The sequence below is a fragment of the Pristiophorus japonicus genome, chromosome 1, assembly GCF_044704955.1.
Source record: "Pristiophorus japonicus isolate sPriJap1 chromosome 1, sPriJap1.hap1, whole genome shotgun sequence".
Taxonomy (NCBI): Eukaryota; Metazoa; Chordata; class Chondrichthyes; family Pristiophoridae; genus Pristiophorus; species Pristiophorus japonicus.
In genome coordinates this window covers 166,510,369-166,522,911 of record NC_091977.1, presented here as the reverse complement: position 1 = coordinate 166,522,911, position 12,543 = coordinate 166,510,369, and the positions used below count along the sequence as shown (strand labels likewise).

Below are 12,543 nucleotides of genomic sequence, written 5' to 3'. Positions count from 1 at the left end.
AACTCCCAGAATTCATAGCTAGTGAAACACGGGCCGTTGTCGCTAACTAGGATGTCCGGCAAGCCGTGGATCGCAAAGACCGCACGCAGACTCTCCACTGTGGTGGATGTCGTGCACGAATTCAATATGATGCACTTGATCCATTTCGAGTACGCATCAACAACAATGAAGAACATTTTTCCCATGAACGGGCCCGCGTAGTCTATGTGAATACGTGACCAAGGCTTGGTGGGCCAGGGCCACGGGCTGAGTAGGGCCTCCCTGGGGCATTGCCCAGCTGGGCACACGTCATGCACCTGCGAACACAGTGTTCCAGGTCTGCATCAATTCCCGGCCACCATACATGTGACCGGGCAATGGCCTTCATTAGCACGATGCCTGGGTGCTCGCTGTGAAGTTCCCTGATGAATGCTTCCCTACCCCTCTGGGGCATGACTACCCGGCTGCCCCATAGTAGGCAGTCGGCTTGGATGGAGAGTTCATCCATCCGTCTGTGAAACGGTCTGACCTCTTTAGGGCATGCTCCATGTGTGGGCGCCCAATCCCCAGTCAGGACACATTTCTTAATCAGAGATAGGAGGGGATCTCTGTTTGTCCAGGTTTTGATCTGGTGGGCTATGATGGGGGAGCCTGCGCTGTCAAAGGCATCGACAGCCATGACCATCTCCGTGCTTTGCTCCGCTGCCCCCTCAGTGGTGGCCAGTGGAAGCCTGCTGAGCGCGTCAGCACAATTTTCGGTGTCTGGCCGGTGCCGGATGGTGTAGTCATACACAGCGAGCGTGAGAGCCCATCGCTGTATGCAAGCTGATGCATTGGCATTGACAGCCTTGCTGTCTGACAACAGGGATGTTAACGGCTTGTGGTCCGTTTCTAACTCGAACCTTCTGCCAAAAAGGTACTGGTGCATCTTTTTCACCCTGTAGACACATGCGAGTGCTTCCTTTTCAACCATCCCATACCCCCTTTCTGCTTGGGAGAGCGACCTGGAGGCATAAGCCACAGGTTGGAGTTGGCCCTCATCATTACTCTGCTGCAACACGCACCCAACCCCATAGGATGATGCATTGCATGTCAAAACCAATTTCTTACAGGGGTCGTACAGGGTCAATAACTTATTAGAACAAAGCAGTTTCCGCGCCCGATTGAAAGCCTGTTCCTGATAGTCCCCCCCAAACCAATCGCAACCCTTATGCAGGAGCACGTGTAGCGGCTCCAGCAATGTACTTAAGTTCGGTAGAAAATTCCCGAAATAGTTCAATAGTCCCAGAAATGAACGCAACTCCGATGTGTTGCCGGGCCTTGCGCGCGACGGATCGCCTCCGTTTTGGATTCGGTAGGCCGGATCCCGTCTGTGGCAACCCTCCTGCCCAAAAACTCGACCTCTTGGGCCAAAAACACACACTTGGACTTCTTTAGTTGCAGGCTTACCCGGTCCAGTCGGCGTAGCACCTCCTCCAGGTTGTGGAGGTGTTCCTTGGTGTCTCGATCCGTGATAAGGATGTCGTCCTGAAATACGATTGTTCCGGGGATGGATTTTAGCAGGCTTTCCATGTTTCTCTGAAAGATAGCTTCTGCTGAACGAATGCCAAACAGACACCTGTTGTAGACAAACAGCCCCTTGTATGTGGTGATGGTGGTCAGTAGCTTGGATTCTTCGGCCAGTTCCTGGGTCATGTAGACCGAAGTGAGGTCCAACTTGGTGAACAGCTTGCTGCCTGCCAGCGTGGCAAAAAGATCCTGCGCTCTCAGAAGCAGGTATTGGTCCTGAAGGGACACTCGGTTGATGGTGGCCATCCGTTTTTAGAACAGGGACAATGGGGCTTGCCCAATCGCTGAATTCAGCAGGCGAAATTAAGCCCTCTCTTAGCAACCTGTCCAACTCACTCTTAATTTTCTCCCGCATCACATACGGCACAGCTCTGGCTTTGTGGTGCACTGGTGTGGTGTCCGGGGTGATGCGTATCCTTACTTTGGTGCCTTTGAAAGTCCCGATGCCAGGTTGAAATAATGACTCGAACTTTAGTAGGACCTGTGAGCATGAACTGCGCTCCGCAGATGAAATGGCATGCACATCCCCCCATTTCCAGTTCATCTCGGCTAGCCAGCTTCTCCCCAAGAGCGCGGGACCATTTCCCGGGACAATCCCGAGTGGCAGCCGGTTCTGAGATCCATTATGTGTGACCACCAACATTGCACTGCCTAGCACTGGGATGATCTCTTTGGTGTACATCTGTAATTGTGTGTCAATGCGTTCTAGTTTGGGTCTGCTAGCTCTGAGTGGCCACAGTTTCTCGAATTGTTGGACACTCATAAGTGACTAGCTGGCTCCTGTGTCCAGCTCCATGCGTACCGGGATGCCGTTTAACAGTACTCTCATCTTCATAGGTGGCGTTTTTGTGTATGAGCTGTGGATGTTTGCCACCTGGACCCACTGAACTTCAGTGTCCATTGCTGTGTCCCAGGCATATCCCTGCCTTGCAGACCCCTCTTGTGGTTCATCCACTTCATAAACCAGCCTCGCTGTGGGCTTCCTGCACATCCTGGCTAAATGTCCACTGAAGTTACAATTTCTGCAGATGAATTGTTGAAATCGGCAGGTCTTCGCAGCATGTTTGCCCCCGCACCTCCAGCATGAGCTGAGATTGTTGAATAAAAGAGCTGTTACCAGGCATTCCTCTCTGATTGTCTCTTTGATTACTCTTGAGCACTCTATTTGTGGGTGTCAATGGTCCCATCCCGGGACGTATTGTCCCTTGTGATGGTATAAATGTCCGTTCAACCTGCCATTGTCTCTGTTGCGGGCCCACCCTAGAGTCTGTTACTGCCTGGTTGGTGTTGAATTGCCCTTGCCTGCCTGCGGGGTTCTGAGTCACGTTTACCATGTTAACTCCCTGCTCCATCTCCACGTTGGGAGCAGAGTTGCGCGCGTATATGATCTTGGTTTCCTCCTCCCCCGCCATGAAGGTTCGAGCCATCAACGCCGCTGCTTCCAAGGTCAAGTCCTTGGTCTCAATTAGCTTCCTAAAAATCCCAGCATGACCAATGCCCTCAATGAAGAAATCCCGTAACACCTGCCCCCTGCAGGCGTCTGTGAACTTACAGAGGCTGGCCATGCGCCGAAGGTCGGCAGCGAAGTCCGGTATGCTCTGCCCTTCCTGACGATGCTGCGTATAGAATCGGTGTCGGGCCATGTGTACACTACTCACCGATTTGAGGTGCTCACCGATCAGTTAGCTGAGCTCCTCGAAGGTCTTGTCCGCCGGCTTCTCGGGTGTGAGCAGGTCTTTCATCAGCGCGTACGTCTTAGGTCCACAGCTGGTCAGTAGATGAGCCCTTCGCTTGTCAGCCGCTGCCGTTCCCAGCCAGTCCTTCATGACAAAGCTCTGCTGGAGCCTCTCGATGAAATCATCCCAGTCCTCACCAACACAGTACCGTTCATCTGTGCTACCGGTGGCCATTCTTGTGGGTCGTTGATTCCCGTTTCTCGTCGCCAAATGTTGTGTCCTTACACACTACAGCAAATCAACACGAGACACATACTGGAGACAAGGTCACTCTGTGACCTGTACCTTTATTCACAGGACCAAGAAGTGATGACTCTGCATGGGACCTCCCTTTATATACCTGGATGACCAGGTGAGGCGTGTCTCCCACAAGTTCACCCCCTATGGTCAAGGTGTGCGTTTCTCAGGTGTATACAGTGTTGTTACATAAAGGTTACAGTTATGTGAGGTTACAAACATGACATTGGGTGTCTGAAATGCAGAAAGGACATGGGTAGGATTGTGAGGGGAGGGCGGGAAAGCAAGAGGTGCATGCTTATACAATGTGCAGCTTCTAATTCAGAAGGTATTGTGGGATAAAAGGTTTGATAGAGATTGTTGGTAGGTGATTGATGGGGGGAGTGCATTGAGCAGTGTGTGAGGCTAGTGGTGCAGTTGGTAGAAGATGGTTTTTAAAGATACATTCACTGATCTTGATCACTGGTTATGAAACTTCTTTGGACACTGCAGCCAGGTCCTGGGGGCGACACTGCTGGCAGTTACAGCTTCATCGATCTGGTCTCACATCGTTCTTTCTGGAGGGCTTCCTGGCCCTTTGTGGGTAGAGAACCTCTCTTCCACTTTTGACCCTTGCACAAAGCTGGAGTGCTGTGTGCTAGACCCTGCATGCCCTTTCCCTCGCCTGTTGAGCTATTTGTGTTATGCTGAAGCACTTATACCATTATACCATTGTTTACATGCAGAAGGCAGTTCAGATTTAAGAGCTGAAGACTGCCATTTTGCAATTATGGTTAATGTTTTTTATTTTAGAAGGCAGTTCCCCTTTAAGGGCTCGAGACTGCTTTCTAAAATGACAGTCTTACTTTAAGAAAAGCCTGCTCACTCCAGAGATGCTACGGCCACGCTACATTGAGCCTCCCGCTGAATGCACAGCCTGAGCCATTGCATTCCATGCTCGGCTGTGTGCTCCAATCATTCAAATCAGCAGGCAGCACCAAAATAATGGTGCTGCCTGTGATGTTTTTACGGGTGCGAGCAAACATCGCCCTGCGGTGGCACCGGTACCGTTTTCAGGCTTTACCAGATTTCTAGACCAGAGTCTCTTCTGAAACATGGTTCATCTGACAGAACAGCACTCCCACTAGTACTGCGCTGAAATGTCAGTTTAGATTATATGCTCAAGTTTCTGGATAATTGGTTGCCATTTAAAGTCAGTGATATTTTTGATGGCGTCGGCACATTTGTTCTATAACAGTTCAATATTAATAGTGAAAATGTGCATTTATGCTGGCAATACACTGCAGGTTTTCAAACTAGCAACTCTTCCCTCACAAAAATATGTCATCATTAACTTTTGCAGTAAAACATTTAGCCAATATTGGTTGATGCCAGAAGCATATTAGCTCTGCACAGTATAATCCAGTATATATAAACTTAGCTGTACCATGCCAGACAGAGATAATTGTCCAATGGTTTTGCAAACATTCGTCCAGATGAGTTGTGTTTGGTATTCCAGTCAGACCATACTTGAAGTGTTGTGCTTAATTCTTGTCACTGGGCCACAAAGGAGCCATTTAAGCCCTGTAGAGAAGATTCATGTGATAGCTTGCGTCAGAGGACCGAATTGTGATGAAAGACTGGAAAACTTAAAAATTTTCCGTTTTTAAAGGAGATAACTAAAAGGGACTATTATAGAGTTATGAAAAGTAGTAAATTGTATTGAAAAGATGAATACAGACTATCTCTTAAAATTAAGATGTGACAGTAGGTGAACGAGGCATGTGTTGAAATTAGTGAAAGGCAAAGTTAGGACTGATGGAAGTTCTGCTTCACACAAAGAATGATCAATGCATGTAATGTACTTCTGGTATAGTAGTGGAATAATTTAAGGAAATGCTTGATCCTGAGATGGGATTGGTTCTTTCTGAATGGATGAGCTAGAATGGCCTTCCTCATCTGTAAGTATCTTGTCATTTTGTATGTTAAAGATTAGAACTTAATCAATCCTTCACCCACTTGCAGATTGTAAAATAAATTTACTGATGCAAGCAAACAAGTGGAAGATTCAACCCAAGATAATCCATAGGTTGAGATCTAAGACGTATCTTTGGATCGGGGATTACAGTTGAGGAAGGGGTCTTTACTTGGTAAGCATATTGGACCGGCTTTTGCTTTAGAAATTACAGTGAGGCTAACAGAGCTCACCGTTAGTAAAGTATAAATCGGATAGGAATTTACGGCGACTGCACATGTGCCATTAAACACGGAAATCAGGAAGTTTCTGTCTGTGTTGCCCTGCTCTTTCCAAAGCTGCGCAGAAATGGTATCTCGCCGAGAGACTCTGCATTGAAATACATGGTGTGAAGTTGCTGTACATATGTGATATATATCTATGCATCTCGCCAGAAAAAGCTAGGGCTTGTCCATTCCAGTGCAAGTAAATTTTTCACAGCATGATGCATCTTGATTATTGGCTCTCTGGCACATAAAATTAATTGTTACAAGTGTGGAATCTCATTCCTTCAGATTTTAATTATTGTTGGGAGATTTTAAAAAATAATAAAAAATTGGCCGCCGCGGTTCCAACATTACAATGGACTTTCTATGGGATTTTGCACTGGAATCTTTAGAGAGCCAAAAAGGCACAATGTCCTCTACAGGGAACCTGGGATCTGAGTGAACCTGACAAGCAACTGTGTACTCCTTAACCAAGCAGTTTGAAAGTTATGTGAAGTCATCTCCAGTCTTCATTACTCAAATTACATTTTAAATTGTCATGTTTTGAGTATTTCTTACCTATTCTTCAACTGGAGGAAGCTCTAATATTATGTATCTATTATATCTCCCCCTTCTGGCTCAAAATCTGTACTACAGTAAGGTATTTTTTAAACGCGTCCTTTCTCTTTGTTCACTCTTAATCCATCTTTCGTTCCCTCTCTTTATTTTGCTTTCTGTACCTGATTTGATATTGAATTAAATATTCTAAATGACACTTCCTGGTTCAGACTGCACTGATCATTAATGATTCTTCAATCTGATTGGTTAAGGAGTACATAGTTGTTTGGCCTGTTCACTCAGATCCCCTTAGAGGGCACTATGCCTTTTTGGCTCTCTAATTTACTGTAAGTTCCAGTGCAAAATCCCATAGAAAGTCCATTGTAATGTTGGAAACGCAACAGCCAATTTGCGCACAGCAACGTCCCACACACACCAATGAGAGAAGGTAGACTTAGGAAAGTAAACTAGCACAAAATATAAAAACAGATAGCAAAAGTTTCTATAGATATATAAAAAGGAAAAGAGTGGCTAAAGTAAATGTAGGTCCCTTAGAGGATGAGACCGGGGAATTAGTAATGGGGAACATGGAGATGGCAGAAACTCTGAACAAATATTTTGTATCAATCTTTACCATAGAGAAAATTAACAATATCCCAACAGTGGATAGTCAAGGGGCTATAGGGGGGGAGGAACTTACCACAATCACAATCACTAAGGAGGTTGTACTCAGTAAGATAATGGGACTAAAGGCAGATAATTCCCCTGGACCTGATGGCTTGCATCCTAGGGTCTTAAGAGAAGTAGCAGCAAGGATTGTGGATGCACTGGTTGTAATTTACCAAAATTCCCTGGATTCTGGGGAGATCCCAGCAAATTGGAAAACTGCAAATGTAACATCCCTATTTAAAAAAGGAGGCAGACAAAAAGCAGAAACTATAGACCAGTTAGCCTAACATCTATGGTTGGGAAAATGTTGGAGTCCATTATTGAAGAAGCAGTAACAGGATATTTGGAAAAGCATAACTCGGTCAGGCAGAGTCAGCATGGATTTATGAAGCGGAAGTCATGTTTGACAAATTTGCTGGAATTCTTTGAGGATGTAACGAAAAGGGTGGATAAAGGGGAACCAGTGGATGTGGTGTATTTGGATTTCCAGAAGGCATTTGACACAGTGCCACATAAAAGGTTATTGCGCAAGTTAAAATTTCACGGAGTTGGGGGTAATATATTAGCATGGATAGAGGATTGGCTAACTAACAGAAAACAGAGAGTCGGGATAAATGGTTCATTCTTGGGTTGGCAACCAGTAACTAGTGGGATGCCGCAGGAATCAGTGCTGGGATCCCAACTATTTACAATCTATATTAACGATTTGGAAGAAGGGACCGAGTGTAAAGTAGCCAAGTTTGCTGACGATACAAAGATAGAAGGAAAAGCAAAGTGTGAGGAGGACACAAAAAATCTGCAAAAGGACATAGACAGGCTAAGTGAGTGGGCAAAAATTTGGCAGATGGAGTATAATGTTGGAAAGTGTGAGATCATGCACTTTGGCAGAAAAAAATATCAAAAAGCAAGTTATTATTTAAATGGAGAAAGATTGCAAAGTGCTGCAGTTCAGTGGGATCTGGGGGTACTTGTGCATGAAACACAAAAGGTTAGTATGCAGGTACAGCAAGTGACCAGGAAGGCCAATGGAATCTTGGCTTTTATTGCAAAGGGGAGGGAGTATAAAAGCTGGGAAGTCTTACTACAGTTATACAGGGTGTGGGTGAGGCCACACCTGGAATACTGCATGCAGTTTTGGTTTCCGTATTTACAAAAGGATATACTTGCTTTGGAGGCAGTTCAGAGAAGGTTCACTAGGTTGATTCCGGAGATGAGGGGGTTGACTTATGAGGAAAGGTTGAGTAGGTTGGGCCCTACTCATTGGAATTCAGAAGATTGAGAGGTGATCTTATCGAAACCTATGAGGTTATGAGGGAGCTTGACAAGGTGGATGCAGAGAGAATATTTCCACTGATGGGGGAGACTAGAACTAGGGGACATAATCTTAGAATAAGGGGCCGCCCATTTAAAACTAAGATGAGGAGAAATTTCTTTTCTCAGAGGGTTGTGGATCTGTGGAATTCGCTGCCTCAGAGAGAGCTGTGGAAGCTGGGACATTGAATAAATTTAAGACCGCGATAGACAGTTTCTGAACCGATAAGGGAATAAGCGGTTATGGGGAGCGGGCAGGAAAGTGGACCTGAGTTCAGGATCTGATCAACCAACATTGTATTAAATGGTGGAGCAGGCTCGAGGAACCGTATGGCCTACTCCTGCTCCTACTTCTTATGTTCTTATGAGATAATGACCAGATAATCTGTGTTCTAGTGCTGTTGGCTGAGGGATAAATATTGGCCAGGAGAACTCCCCTGCTCTTCTTCAAAGTAGTGGCATGGGATTGTTTGCGTCCACTTGAGAGGGCAGACAGGCCTCAGTTTAACATCTCACCCAAAAGGTGACTATCCGTCTGTTGCTATACCTGATAGTTATGTGAAGTCATCTCCAGCCTTTATTACTCAAATTAAAGTTTAAATTGTCATGTTTTGAGTATTTCTTACATATTTGGCTCAGAAGGTAATGAAGTTGAATACCTTACTGTAGTAAATAATTTGAGTCAGCAGGGGGAGATATAATATTTACATAGTGGGGCTGAAATTGCTGTCGGAGGCTTCCCGTGGGCAATTGCTTCCAACCTGAAACATTTCTACGAATTTACCTGGTGGTCTGGGAGAAGCCTACGATTCCGTTGGGGAGCTCCCGAACTCCTGGTTCCCATGCAGAAGGTGCAGTCACGTGTGACTGCTCAGCCCATCAAGTACTGTATTCCACAGTTTTCTCATTAATAGCAATGAGAACATCATATCTACGAGTTCTCATTGCTATTAATGAGAAAAAAAAACAAACGCACTTAAACACACGTAATAAAAATAAAAATCACACCTCACATAATTAAAATTAATTGAAATTAAAGTTAATAAATATAAGAAAAACAAATTTCTGAGTTTTTAAAAAGTTTTTTTAATTATGGTTAAAAATAAATGTAATGTGGGCAAGGTTTTAAAAAATATGTTTATTAAATTTAATTTAATTATATTTTTCTATTTTTAAACTCTCACGCCTGTAAAAGTAGGCTATATGCCTGATTTTATCAAATGCAAGAAGTTTGAGGACATTTGCTGGGCAAGATATGGGTAAATACTGTAATCTTGCTCCTGATATGCTTGAGATCTGTCAAGCTCCAGCTTGACAGATCGGAAAAGCCGGTTTTCAGCACATGCACATTGTACGCTGAAAACCGGCTTTTCCGATGCTTTCCCGGGTCCGTAGAAACTTTGTATGGACCTGGGGAGGCCAGGATTTCCAGGCCATTATTGGAGCTTCCTCTAGTAAAAGACACCAGACAATAACGAGCAGATTTCTACATTTTGCTTCAGGAGCTAAATATTATGACATTATGGGCTAGAAATTTGGGTTTTAGCGATTTTGCCTGTTTTGGGGCTATAATTGCGGCAGAGTTTTACTTTACCGCCGGGGTACCGTTATCGCCGGAACTAGCAAAATTCGGCAAACGGTGACTAGCGATAACTCTGGCATTGTACAACTGAATTTGTGCGCTGGAGCCGAAATTTGTGACGAAAAAGAACGGATCTTCTGTGCATGTGCGATTTTTTTTTTTGCCATTTTTTTCTTCCCGCACTTCTGGTCAGCTGTCAGGGAGCGCCTGCGCATGCGCAGTACACCCAGGACTGAATCAGCCTTTTTCAGATAGGCACGATGGAAGAAGGGGATGGGAGCAGGCAGAGAGCGAAAAAATTCAGTAAGGGGGCGAAAGTGGTTTTTGGGCGTCTTTGGACCAGCATTTCTGAGGAGGTGTCAGAAGGACCCACACCCAGTGCCACAAGATCTTCAATGACCATTGCAAGGTCGTCAAAGTAATTAATATTTTTATTGATGCACTCCTTCATTACTTAAATTATAAATCTGACATATGTTGGTATAGGTAGGCTTAGTGTTGTACCTTATTTGCCATGAATGATCCTTGCACATTATTAAGACTGCTTTCTGAGATCTTAAAATATGTTTCTGTACTTCGATGTCTTCCTCAGGAGCCACATGCAACTTCCTAGGACCATTAAACAAAGGACTGTATTAAATGCACACAGTATGTTATAAGTGCTTTGGGGGCTATCTGTGCTACAAGAACAGATGGGCCCTCTGGTAACCATTCCCATTGTCAACTTTGCAAGGAAAGATATCCCACAACCACCGGGAGCAGCGACGAACAGGCGGCGATCCATCGAGAACCATACCTCTGACAGACCTAGAGGAGCGAGTGGCCGGTCTGATCGGTGCTTCAGGGAGGTCAACTGCCCTCGGGAATGCTGAGCCCCCGTTTGAAACTGAGGGCAAGTCCTGCAAAATCTCTGGGCTGGGTTGGGGCAATGTGATGTAGTAGCTGTGGACTAGGGTTGGGGCAATGTGATGCAATATCTCTGGACTAGGGTTGGGGCAATATGATGCAGTGTCTCTGGACTAGGGTTGGGGCAGTGTGATGCAGTGTCTCTCGACTACATATAATGCCAGTAACAGCGGTCCTTCAAATGAGTCTGTGCTATGTGACCTTACTCATGTCACCCTGTCCCCTCCCCTGCTGCTAACCAGTCGTCTGTTGTTTTCTATTTCAAGATGAGGACTCGCATGCGTCACATCCTCGAATGGAAGCCTCCACTTCAGTCCGTCGTGCGGGGGTGGAGGAGGGGGACGAGGAACCTCCACTGGAGGAGCAAAGTGATCAACCTATTCCGAGGGGTGGGGGGGAATGGGAGTGGGGAGGGCCCATGCACTTTGAGCTTTGAGCCATCCGAGGCCCCAGGTACAAGTGGCGTGCAGCGCACCACTGGGGTTGAATCCCGTATGCCGTCTCTCCAGAGGGTGAGTCGGCAAAGCTGGTCTGCTGACAGACAGGCAGACGTATACCTGGACATGGTGGGACTGTCCAGGGAGAGCATCCAGCTCAGCCGACAGCTCCTGGAGGTCTTGGGTGGTTTTCCCACAAGCATTGCAGCATTATCCGTGAACATAGAAATATAGAAAATAGGTGCTGGAGTAGGCCATTCGGCCCTTTGAGCCTGCACCGCCATTCAATGAGTTCATGGCTGAACATGCAACCTCAGTACCCCATTCCTGCTTTCTCGAGGGAGGGCATGTTGCAGATTGTCACTGCGACCCACGAGAATACCGAGACTGTCGATGCCCACGCACAATTGATGGTCTCCATCTTTGACACTACAGTCCCCAGTGTCACACCCAGACCGACATCACCTGTGAGTGGTGAGGCCGAGCAAGAGCCTTGCCACTCAGAAGCCGGGCCTTCCATACCCCGAGCTTCTCCAAGGGATCCACACATGGCATCTCCATTGCCTCTTCCCCCCAATACAACAGGACTCTGGCCGCCGTGCTGCACGAACTCTTGGTGCAAACTTGGGTAGGGTCATGACGAGAGGGAGGAGGGTTAGGGTGGGGGGGCCGAGAAGGGACCGGAGGTAAAAGACGTTCAGTGCAGGGGTTGTTTTTGTTTTATTGTTGTTTTGTTGCTGTTTTGTTGTTATTTTATAAATTTCCCAATTCACAATAATATTTAATAAATGTTATTCCACTTTTGAAATGTTTAATAAATGCTATTCAAGTTACAATGTTTAATAAATCTTATTCAAGTTACTGTATGTTTAATACATTCTTTTGTTCACCTTAACCATTCCTGTGTAGTGTCTCATTTGCAGAATAAGAGGGGGAATAGTCAACATGTTGGGATAGAGTGGGCAGACAACGGTCAAACGGCCGTTCACTCTTCAAGCAAAGTGTTGAATTATGAACTGCTGCTGTAAGGTTTTTGCAGTGGCGAAAGCTCCACAAGGCCTCCCCTGTGGTGGGGGTGGTGGTGCTGGTAGCATGGGTTCCTCATCAGGCTCCTTGACCTGCTCCTCATCCTCCCCCTCCTCCCTTCTCTGCTGAGGTGGCCTGCAACCCCAGTGGCAAATCCTGTTCCCTCATGATGGCTAAGTTGTGTAGCATGCAGCACACCACAATGAACTCAGCGACCTGCTGAGGGGAGTATTGCAGGCATCCTCCAGAATGGTCCAGGCAGCGGAAGCACTGCTTGAGCACTCCAATTGTCTTTTCGATTATGTTGCGTGTGGTTATATGGCTGTAATTATAG

At 46.1% G+C, this 12,543-nt stretch overlaps 1 long non-coding RNA gene across 1 annotated transcript; it reads left to right on the top strand.

Annotated features, from left to right (window-relative positions):
- The first annotated feature begins 3,213 nt into the window (after window positions 1–3,213).
- Window positions 3,214–11,004, top strand: LOC139266843 (uncharacterized). The gene is made up of 3 exons (XR_011593786.1): window positions 3,214–3,636; window positions 5,526–5,650; window positions 10,433–11,004. It is a non-coding gene; the product is annotated as an uncharacterized lncRNA (long non-coding RNA).
- Window positions 11,005–12,543: the final 1,539 nt, after the last annotated feature.